We start from the raw sequence: 12,271 nt of genomic DNA, 5'->3' as shown, positions 1-12,271 counted from the left end.
ATAATAAAATTCGTCGTTTGTTCTTATAGCGACGAAATTGTCCGTCGCTAGCCGTGTTATAGCTAATTGTCCCTGCTTTTTGCAACAAAAACCTTTTGTCGCGAATTCTTCGCAAGATTTAATTTTACGCGATAATTTTAGCTACGGAACATATCCGTCGCTGATTTATTTTTACTATGTTGCTGTTTTTTAAAATTCTTTTTATTTATTATTTTAAATATACTATGTTCAAACATATTACATAAACTATTAAATACACTTAATAAAAAGTCACTGATATTAATATAAATTCAACAAGGTCCAAAATATATAGCATAATGCATATAACAGTATCATTAAGTACAAAAAATCCACAAGGACCAACAATAATGTCCAAACAAAGTAAGCTAACTACGCTAGGCTGGAGAGTTACGGTCATCATCAGAACCCAATGCATGAACCTCATCAATGTTAGCACCAGTAGAAGATGTTGGAACTGTAGGTGCCATATCAGTATTTGGCTGATGCGAGGGTAAGGAAACTAATTCGCGTACCCGCTCAACGATTACAAGAACTATATGATCTGTCAGTGCAGGAATCAATCGCATCACTAACTCATCCAGATTCCCTGTGGGTGTTGATTGAGAATTTGGAGGTGTTATTGACGATGTAGCATCAGATCCAAGAGAGCCATGAAGATTTGGCCCGTAGTAGCATTTTGCTTGCGATCCAATACCATATACTCTTCTTTTCTTTTCTCCTCCTGCGGCTTGATAATATGCTTTACACTGATCAATATCAGATTGAGTTTGCGTTTGTTTTTGTAATATCTCTTGATATTTTTCCTGTAGAAGAATTAATAATAACATTCAATTTGCAAAATGAAAAAATTATATGAAAGTAAAGTCAATTAAAAAGTTATCTTACATGTACGATTCGGGATTTCTCAGCAACAAAAGATTTTCCATCATTACCATGTGTATGGACGTGCAAATGCAACTCATTTGGTGTTGGATCTCGACCCTTTTTAACAGCCTATTCAAAAATTATTCAATTAAGAAGATAGAGAAACATAGAAACTAAAGTCAGTATCTATATATTCAATTATTCAAACTCTTAGTTCTATTTTCCAGTTTAGACTAAAGTCAGTATCGATATATTGACTTCAAATTGGAGTGAAAATAATTATTCTTTAAATACCATTGTAAATGCCTAATTTTTGCTTTTTTTATATATATATGTGTGTGTGTGTGTGTGTGTGTGTGTGTGTGTGTGTGTGTGTGTGTGTGTGTTTCTTATTTTTTGTATGTATAAGTTTCAAGAGTTGATTAATGATTTGATAAATGGGGTAGGGATTGGACTAGTGTATTTTAATTAAAATTGAGCCAAAATTGGCCCAAAATTTGAGCCCATTTCGTCCAAATCCGGTCCACAAGGGGCTTCCAAGAGGAGGGTCCAAACGACGTAGTTTTGGATCAAAACTACGTCGTTTCACTAAATGAAACAAGATCAAATCTTACCCCTCCATTCTATCTTGATCCAATGGATCTCATTCACTCTTGTCCTAGGTATTTAAAGCCTCCAAAATCTGAAAATTTTCCCCATTTCCACCCATAATCCTTTTCTCTTCTTCTCTCTTATCACTCTCTCCCCCCTCTCTTCCCCTCCGCCCCTCCGCCGCCCATCGCCGCTGGCCGGAAATCGCCGCCTCCGGCGGCAACCCTCCAATCCACCACAAAATTTTACCATCTCTTCCCCTCTTCCTCCTCTTTCTACCTATACCACTCATATCCTCCAAATCTCCACCAATCTCCGTAGATCTACAAAAATCCGAGGCCCTAGCCGCCGCCCACCACCCCAAATTCCGGAAATTTTACACCACCGGTTTCCTCTTGTCCCCCTCTTTCCATATCTCCAACTCAAAACCTCAAAAAACCCAACCGCCGCCGGCAGCCGCCCCTACTGCCGCCATCCCGCCGCCGCCACTGCCGCACACTTCCGCCCGTTTCTTTTCTTTAACCGGCCTCGAGCAAGGTTGTGTCGTTGATATTATTGAAACCGGACTCGGATTCACCGGAATTTTTTGGTTTCAAGAATATCAACAATAGAAGCTTGCTCCAAAGTCGTACCACTGCCTATCGTCGTCTCCCGGATGCTCGAGTATATGGTAAAATCACAATCCCAGCCCCGTTATTAATTTTCTGATTTTTTCTTTTTCTTTTGTTTTTTTTTAGAGTTAGTTTCTGTTTTTTTTAATTTAATCCATTTTCTGATTATGTTTGTCTTTGTTAAATCGCTTCGGCGATATCGTGCGTTCCGTTTTATTTTAATAGCTAATTTTTGTTTTGCTCATGTTGGTTCACAATACATGTGTTGAAATTTAATTACATGTTTTAATACTTGGTTTAATTTGAATCAATAGGTTGATATTGGTGTTGTTAAAATCTGAAATTTAGATATTTTTATAATGAAATAGGGTACTAGTAGCTTTATTTTAGTAGGGTGGCTGAAGTGACCCTTTGGCTCCTGCCATAGCAGATTTCAGGCTGTCCTTTCACCTTTTGGACAGCCTTTAGCCCACAAATTCAGCCTCTTTTGGACAGATTTTTGGGGAACCAAAATCTGTCCAAAAAGTTGGCTTTTCTTTGCCTATTTAAGGGCTGCCCTTTCTTCATTATAAAGGACTCCAACACACTACAATTGAGAATGGAAAACACACAAAAACATTTAAAAAAAAATCAGCACTTGAACACATGGAAAGTAAGCTGAAATGGTGAGCTTTAGGAGTTGATTTTAGAGTGCAAACTTTTAGAAAAGTATAAGTCCTCTTTAGAGTTCGTTTCTGGGTTTCTCCTCTGAATTTTCGGGCTGTTTTAACACGGATTTGCTGCTGATTTTGCTGTTGTTGTGCTGCTGTTTTTATGCTGGTTGAATTGCTGGACTACCATTTATTCTTTTGCTATTCAGGTAATCCTTTAAGACTCGTAATGTATGTATTTTTAGCAATGGGAATAAGTTGATATGTCAGTAGTTTTATGGATTTTTAAGCATGTTTTCAAGCTATTGTATTCGAGTAACAATGTTAAGTATGCCATGAATGACTTTAGGTGTATAACACATAGCATGAGTTTGTTTTAGTTGCTGAAATTTCAATGCAACATTGCTTCTAGGATTGCTGTTTTTTTTTCTCGAATCTGGCCATTTTTGCCATTTTTGCAAAAGTGGCTATTTTTGTAAAGTATTTTTTTTGAATCTGGCCATTTTGCCAGCTTTGCAAAAGTGGCTATTTTTGTAAAGTGTGTGTTTATACAATTGTGGCTATGTAGTTAATGGTCATAAATGCAAACTAAGTTAAAGAACCAATATTGTATCAACTTTGGGCCTTTTGAACCAAAAAATAAAAGCTGGCCCATTTACCTTAAACAACAAAATTACCCTTTTCTTCTATATAGCATTGGGCCAATAAAAATCCATTTCTTGGCCCATTTTTTAGTAATAAATTCCAGCAGCCCAAGAGGTCTTTACAAGCTGGCCCATTTCCCCTTTTAACAAAGAAATTGGCCCATCCCTTTAAAATAGATAGAGTTGGTCCAACATTTATTTGCATAATATTTTCAATAATAAGATTAGAAAAATAGAAATAAAAATCAGATTTTTTTTATATACCAATTAAGTAACTCACTTTCTTCCAATTAATTATATCGAACGCTAGGTAATTAGTAGGTGCACTCTAATTCCACGGTTTCGCTTGCGTAACGTGATGTTCAACATTCAATAATTTAATTCAACAAGGTCATACAATATTCGTTAGTTTTCCAGTTGATTTCTAGTTTAATAAACTCTTTGCCAAACTCGCGGATTCGCTTGCGTAGCGCGATAATTGACCTTTTAATAAATTTCAAAAAAAAAAATTAATAATTAAACTCTTAGAATGTATTAATTTTCCTAGAAGTAAATAACTTGCTAACAATTGTTTGTCATGACTGCGGATTCGCTTGCGTAGCGCCGTTATGATTAAATAATAAATTTCGTCGATCACGCATTCGCTTGAGTAGCGCGACGGTTGACTTGTAAATTTTAAAGAGCTAATTTTCTCAAATGTAGTATTTTTTTTAAAAAGTATTACAAATAATTGATTGTCATGATTTCGGATTCGCTTGCGAGGCACAATTATGACAAATTAATTAATTATTTTTTATTCGATCACGCATTCGCTCGCGTAGCGTGGTTATGACATTTTTTATATTATTCAAAAATATTCTTTGATTTCTCTAATAATTAAGAGATAAAAGCGGATAGGTACAACACAAAAATAATATAAATCACAGTTTGTCCAAAATTAATTCAAGCCAAGTTTAAGTCAATAAAGCGACCGTGCTAGAACCACGGGACTCGGGGAATGCCTTATATCTTCTCCCCGGTCAACAGAATTCCTTATCCGAACTTTGTTTTCGCGGACCGATAAAAATAGAGTCAAACCTTCCTTTGACTAGGGATTCAAATAAATGGTGACTTGGAACACCGAAAAAATCAATTCCAAGTGGCGACTCTGAACAATAAAATAATCCCTACTCAAGTTTTTGTCACTTTAATTGGAAAAACTCTTTAACCCATACATACATATATTTAGGGGGTGGAAAAAGGGGTGTGAGAACCATTATCTGATATTTTCCAAAACCAAGATTTTAGTAGCTGTTTAGCTTTTGGCTGAAGACAAAAGGCTTTTAAAATGAGCTGACTTAAGTGTTTCAACCAACTTAACAGGCAAATATAAAAGACAATGCAGAACTAGCTTAAGAACATGAGTATCTACTCAACAACACACCTAATAGTATGAACTTTTCTTTCTCCGTCTGAATCCATATTCACTGATAATAAAACTTTCAATGTCAAACTCTGAGTATATGGAGAAGACTAAGACCAGAAATTGTAATGGAAAAGAAACAGCAGAGGTTTGTGATGATTGTTAATCGTTTCTACTAGACAATATCTTCTGAAGTATATACTCCTGTTTTATTATTGAAAGATGGAAACTGTAGTTTCACTTATTAATTTTTACAAGTCCTAAATATATTATTGACAGAAACTAAAAGTTACAGTATGTCAAAAAGTCACAACTCAATGCATATCACAATTTGGTTCTGTAAGAGGGATATCATAAATTAAAGCTAGAGATAATCCTTTTTAATTAATGGCTAAAATAGTGTATGCTAAATGAAATTGTTGAAGCAGTGAAAGACCTGGTACTTGAGCTTTTTTCTTATGTTAGTACTTAGTATCATTCTTTCATTCCTTTGATCATCCCTTTAATCATGTAAATCACAAACTATATCATTTCATCGGGGACATGTGCTTTATCACGAACTTTACATCATTATGAAAAACTGACAATTACAAAAAATAACCCCGAAGGAGGATGGCAATTCCCTATAATGTCTCCAGTTATGGACAACCCAAGCCATAAATAAAATCACTCAATAACAACCCAGTCAAATTCAATAAGTTAATTCGCTCAATTCATGGCCAAACTGCGATGTCTGTTTAAGGGACCAAAGATAATGGCCAAACTGCGATGTCCGTTCAAGAGCAAAAAAATCAGGCCAAATAGGCTATAAGCAGAAACCAAAACCAAAAAGAAGAAAAGAGGGAGACTAGTAGGAAATAAGTTACAATCTATCACATAACTTTGAAGTTTCTACAGCATCCACTCCGATTCTATAGCTAATGCGAAGCTGGTGGAACATTAATAAACTACATAGGACTAATTCTGATGCGACCATCCAAAAATATAGAAGAAAACTGCTCTTAATATATTCAATTCAGGATATTGACAGGAGTAGTAACTTAAAAGTCTAACTAGGCTAATCAGCAAAGAGGGGGAAAACGAGTGGCTACTTGGTATGGATTCCTTACAATGGAGTTCTAACAGTAGAAGGATTTCTTTGTGCAATCCAGTTATAAAAGAAGTCAGAGATGCTTTGAAGGAAGTAGAACTTCCCTATGCTGCTTTAACCAATTCTTTCCAATAGCATAGATAACCAAAATCTTACAGGAAAACTGATATTCTACACCTTAAGCTGCTGAAATAGCACCAAACTCTCAATCCCAATGCGAATAACACGACTAAAAAGCAGCAGGTTATAAATACGCACAAGTGAACATGCACACAATACAAATCCAGGGAAAAGTTATAAATACACTTACAAGTCTCTTGCGATGCTCCCCAACACTGATAGAGCCACCTGTATGAGTTCCTGTGGCAATTTCGCTCCCACCACAACAATTTTTTGCATTTATTTCTGACTTTCCAAAGTCTCCTCCAACTTTCCCACACATTATTTGGAATAGTGTCCGGTTGCACCATATTTGCTTTTAGTTTGCTAACAAAATCACTGTATCTTCTTGCTGTCCTACGCTCCCATTGGATCTGCACCGCACTATCAATTGAAGAATCCCAGTAGAAAGCCTTCTGAAATAATTTTATAAAGTAATAACATTAATAAACTACATATAAAAGTTAATATACTTTCAGAATCTAATTGTGATGGATTATACCTTGAATTCTCCAAAATAAATTTTTTTTAACTCATTTGAGACATTTTTCCAGTTGAATCCATTAGGATCAAGTTCATTCTTGAAAGACTTAGTTATAAACTCAGAGCATTCATATGGAGGCTCTAACCTGAACAAATTAGAAGACATTATTTAAAGGAATACCATGTATCAATAACAATATACCAAAAGTAATAGTATAAGTATGGACTAACCCTGAAGGAGAAAGAGTGACAAGCGTCCGCGGTCGGCGGGTACTTCTACACTCAGTTTCGCCTATTATGTTGCTTTGAGAAGATGTACCCTCACCTATTGTGTTTCTCTGATTAGGTGTATTTGGAGATGGTTCCAAATTAATAGTTGGGGTACTACCATGGCCTGATGTTTGAATAGGTGGTGTACTACTAGGACCTAATGTTTGAACTTGATTGATGTGATCCGGTCCACCTGAGGAACTCGTACCACCTTGTTGAGGATTGATTGTGCGAACGGGAACCGTACCAACTCGTACCACAGATTAGGACCTAGAAATTCTCCCATTAACTTCTTCTGCATCTAGCTCAGTTACTTTTCTCAGTCCCAACTCACAAATTTGGTTCAAGATTTTCTCTCCTGTCCTAAGGGGTGGTGGTAGCCTTCTGACAGTCTGACCTTTACGAAAGTTTTTACGATCTCTCCTAAACGGATGATTTTGGTCAAGAAACATTCTATCACTGTCAAACCAAGTTGTTTTCCCACCATGACGTAATCTGAAGGATTGTGCTTCCTCCATACAATAAGGACATGCTAAGTTACCGGCAGTAATCCATCCAGATAACATAGAATATGCTGAAAAGTCATTGATTGTGCACATCAAAGCGACCCTTAATTGAAAATTTTGTTTATTTGAGATGTCAAAGGCTTCTACACCCGTCTCCCACAACAAGGTCAATTCCTTTATTAAAGGTTGTAGATAAACATCAATTTTTTGTTTAGGGTCGTTTGGCCTTGGAACAATGACAGTTAAGAACATGTACGCCTCTTTCATACACATCCCTGGAGGCAAATTGTATGGAGTGACAATCACTGGCCATGATGAGTATTTCCTCCCTGAATAACTAAAGGGCTGAAAACCATCAGTACATAATCCCAACCTCACATTTCTTGGTTCAACAGCAAAAAAGGGATGAGTTTCATTGAAATGCTTCCAAGCCTCACAGTCTGATGGATGACGCATTACACCCTCCTCTTGTATGTGCTAATGATGCCATCTCATATCAGCGGCTGTAGCATGAGATGCATATAATCTCCGCAATCTAGGAATCAAAGGAAAATAATACATTTTTTTGTAAGGGATTAATTTCTTCTTACGAGAACCGACACGACGTTTGTACCTCTGGTGGCCACAAAACTTGCAAGATGTGAGGTCCTCATCTTCACCCAAATACAACACACATCTAGAATTACAACAATCAATCTTTTCAACTGGAAAATCCAAGCTACGCACTAGCTTCTTGGTCTCGTAATAGTTATCAAGCATTGTGTCATCTCTGGTAAAGCCTCTTTTAACAATTGCATCATTTGGTTATAACCTCTTTGTGATAAAGTATACTCCATTTTAATATTTAGCATCATGGAAACCACTGCGAGTTGAGAGAGGGAAGAATCAGGGTATAATTTTGCATCAGCGACCTGTAGCAAATCATAAAACCTTTGGCACTCAAGATTTGGCTCCTCCTCCATTGAAGGATTAGGCTCCGCCTCCATTGAAGGATAAGGCTCCGCCTCTATTGAAGGTTCATAAGAATGAGACGACTCAGGTTCAGTATTATTATAAGACTGCCAGCTCAAACCATGGCCAAAATTGGGTCCAGCTGCATCCAAGACCATTTGTCGATATGGATTCTCATATCCCGATTCAGGTTGAGCGCCACCATGCAAATCACCACTAGAAGACATCTCACCGGTCACATCTTTTTCTCCTTGATACTTCCAAAGAAAATAGTTCTCAACAAATCCATACCGATAAAGGTGAAATTTAACAGTTTCAACATCCATGTATTTAATGTTGTGACATTTTTTACATGGACATCTAACATTGTCACCACTCATGCGATTGCGCTGAGAACAAGCAAACTGGAGAAACTTGTTCACACCAGTTATGAAACTTGAATTAATACCCCCTCGGCCATCCAACCTTTTGTACATCCAATCACGCTCTAGATTGTCCATGTTCCTATTTAATATTAAAATAAACAAGAAGTTTTTAAAGCTTGTTAGAGCTGCAGTATAAAAGTAGCAGTGCTATGACTGCTGCAGCAACTGCTGCCAATTCAGGATCCAACTGCAGCAATTGCTATGACTGTGGCACTTAAATGTTAAATAGTTAAAAATACTTGAAGTATATTTCTTTCCTTTTCAACACTGTTTCATAACATACATGATAATCCTTAAAAAACTGCATTGGTTCTATCATGGAAAAACATATATTCTCAATTTTTCACCATTTCTGTTAAGCATTTTCTTACTCTTAAGATTGTGACAATTTGAAACTAACTCAAAATCAGCTGGACAGAGAACCACAGCTCCCAAATCTTAGCAAATCTTTGAGTAAGATACTCTTATATTACTAGCAAACAGTACATCAGTTTGGAAAGTATCATGGTATTACATTTTACAACACGTGACTCAAGAGATATCAACTCAAATGCAAGAAATAACAGATCAAACTGGACATACATCATTAGTTACAGTAACTACTCAGCTAAAATGGAAGATATTCAAAACTGATTTGCTTGAAGAGTTTTTTTTCTAACCAATTATAACTTCTGTCTAGAGGATGCATATCTTTCTCAAATAGAGATTGACGAGTTCAACATCAAGCATTCAAGAGAATACATCATATCAATAATACCATCAACTCAATCTTATAATTTCTTTTCTACGAAACCCATTTAACTGACAGTCAATAAAACAATTTCAAGGGAGTTGTAAAACATCAAGCACAAGAGATGCTGACGAATATCATTAGTTAGTCCACACAGGATAAGGGTGTTGCTACTGACAGAAATATAACTGGTAAAAGATCCAGGAGTTTTAGCTTCATACAACAACTTAATTTTTCGACAAATACAGTTGTACTATCTTAACATCATAAACCATAGAATGTATTTAGAGACTGGTTCATTGCAAGCGAAGAACACACGTATAACCTAGATATTCCAGTATATTAAATGACCATCCTTTACTGGTCACTCTTTGTCATAGTGGTCAAGGAAGTTTTCTTCACGCCATTAGGTCAAGAGTTTAAGGCTGGTAAGTCGAAAACAAAAATAAAATGACCATCCAAGACCAGGCCACAACTTTATGTCGATAAACTGCTTAATACTTCTCAATCAGACCAACTATTAATTTACCCGAGTTAGATCAGGTGCTTACATGGGAAGCATAATGAAACCCAAATGAAAACTCTAACCAAATGCACTTAAGTTCAACTATTTCTCCACCTAGATTACACCACAAGCTCTCAAAATTATGCAACAAAGATACAGAGACTTCCTTACAAAATTTAAAGCAAAACAAAAGAAGCTAAATGCTCATGGCGCTATCTCAATAATTTTTGATAACCAATATATATATATATATATATATATATATATATATATATATATATATATATATAAGCAGTGGCACTATCTCAATAATTAACCAAGGGAAATTACAAAAGGGAAAAAAAACACATAAACTAACATTCAATGCCACAGTTCAGCAAAAGGTTGGACCATATAAAGACTACAAGTACTTCAGATGATACAGATAGCATCCACACTTCTTAATATTAGTAAATTCATCACAATTACCCCTACGAATAATGAAATTTAGCCATATGTCAATTGAGTCTGCTTATTGATATGCAAAATGGATAGAAACTTTAAAACAATTTAGTCCTTCAGTTCATTAGTATAAAAAATTAAAGAAAACAAAAACTTTTACCTAAAAACATCACAGAATAGCACGAAAACCCAATAACAAATATTCAAATCTAACAGATTAACCTAAAGATCACCTTTTTAGCATACAATACAGCTAATACACGCTTAATTTTCTATGAGGATCAAACATAAAATCAATAAAAAGATATACAAATATTTTTGTAAGAAAAAACTCACCGGTCAATCGAATCAAAAGCTTTCCCTAATATTTTCGGAAAAAAACTAAAACTCAAAACAATAACATTTCTCCTTGCACAAACAAAAACCAAACAATTTTTCAAAAGATAAACAATTAGATCAGAAATTACATAAATCAGAATTAGAAGCTCCAACAAAAAGGAAAAAAAAAAATCAGAAATGGCTAATAATGAAACTACCTTGAACCAAAAGAGATAATCGAAGAAATTCTTATCAAGGACATGCAATCCCTAAAATGAACGCACGACTTCGAGTTTCAGAATTCTACGAACACATGACTTTGAATTTCAGAGATCCGCAACAAAAAAATTGCAATTTCAAAGGTTTTCTTCTATTTTTCAGATAGGTATAAAAAAAATCACTATTTAACACAAGAAAATTAACGAAATTTTTAATGATTTGACACTTAATTTGTCAAATATCAGAAGAAAGCAAGCCCATACCTCTGAGAACAAAACCCCTTTGCAAAAATAGGAAACCGTCGACCGAAAACCTACGCTGCTGAGGTCTCAACCTTTGTTAGATTGATGTGGTCAAAGTATTCTTAGATTGATGGAACACCACAGCAAGTCTTAGGAAGTCAATCTGCCAAAATAAATAAAATAGTTTAACATACATAGAGAGCATAGTTTAACATATCACAGGACTGAAAACCTACGCTGCTGACCGTTGACTGAAAAAATGGAGGTACTGAAGTCTGTGTTTGTGCCTTCCTTCAAGAGGAAGAGAAGAAATAGGAAGAAGGAGAAATTAGGGTGTTTGTGCCCTTGGGAAGGTCTTTTACCAAGCTAGGGTAATTTAATTTTGGGGACGGAAATTTAACGACGGAATAGCGACGGACCGAAATTCTGTCGCTAATAGTATTTAATGAAATTATATTTTAGGAAATTAGAAGACGGAATATTTTGTCGCAGATAACTTTCGAATGCCTTGATAAGTAAAATAAATTCTGCGACGGATTATTGGACGTTAAATCCGTCGCTACGTTTCAATATTTTTTGTCGCCCCGAATTCGTCGCTAATTTTGTAGCTAAAATAAAGGCGCTAATATTTAGCGCCAATTTTAGCGAGGAATTTAAGTTTTTGTCGCTAATCCGTCGCTATATTTGGTACAAATTATCTTCTAGCTTATTTGGCAACAAAATACAAATTTTGTCGCTAATCCATCGTTATTTAGCTACGGAATATCGCTTGTCGCTAAATTCCGTCGTTAAACGCTGTATTTTTTTTGTAGTGATTCAGTTCTTTAAGGGTTTAGTGCTCAATGACAACAAAAGGTTTCCAATGTGAATTATTTGCTAAGTAAAGCCACCACATTAATATATAATTTCCTCTACCATATTAATCTTATTCTTGCTTTAATTATCTGTTTATGTGTTTGTTATGCATATCAAAATATGCTCTGTAGTTAGAATATGTTAAATGTATTGGATATATATCTAAATGACCTTTTTATTCTTCACATGTACATCTGTTTGGGCCTTTGAGTTCTTGACGAAATCAGGCCAAATTCCAGCTTTATTGTACCACATCGAGGAGTCCAAAGTTTAGCTTGTATCCACGTCTCTTCA

The 12,271-nt window shown here is 35.5% G+C and overlaps 1 pseudogene; it reads right to left on the bottom strand.

The window, feature by feature from the left end:
* LOC109234668 lies at window positions 255-7,747 on the bottom strand (annotated as a pseudogene).

The sequence above is a fragment of the Nicotiana attenuata genome, chromosome 11 (genome assembly GCF_001879085.1).
Source record: "Nicotiana attenuata strain UT chromosome 11, NIATTr2, whole genome shotgun sequence".
Taxonomy (NCBI): Eukaryota; Viridiplantae; Streptophyta; class Magnoliopsida; order Solanales; family Solanaceae; genus Nicotiana; species Nicotiana attenuata.
The sequence above is the reverse complement of the archived record's forward strand: the minus strand, read 5'-3'. Positions and strand labels throughout refer to the sequence as shown.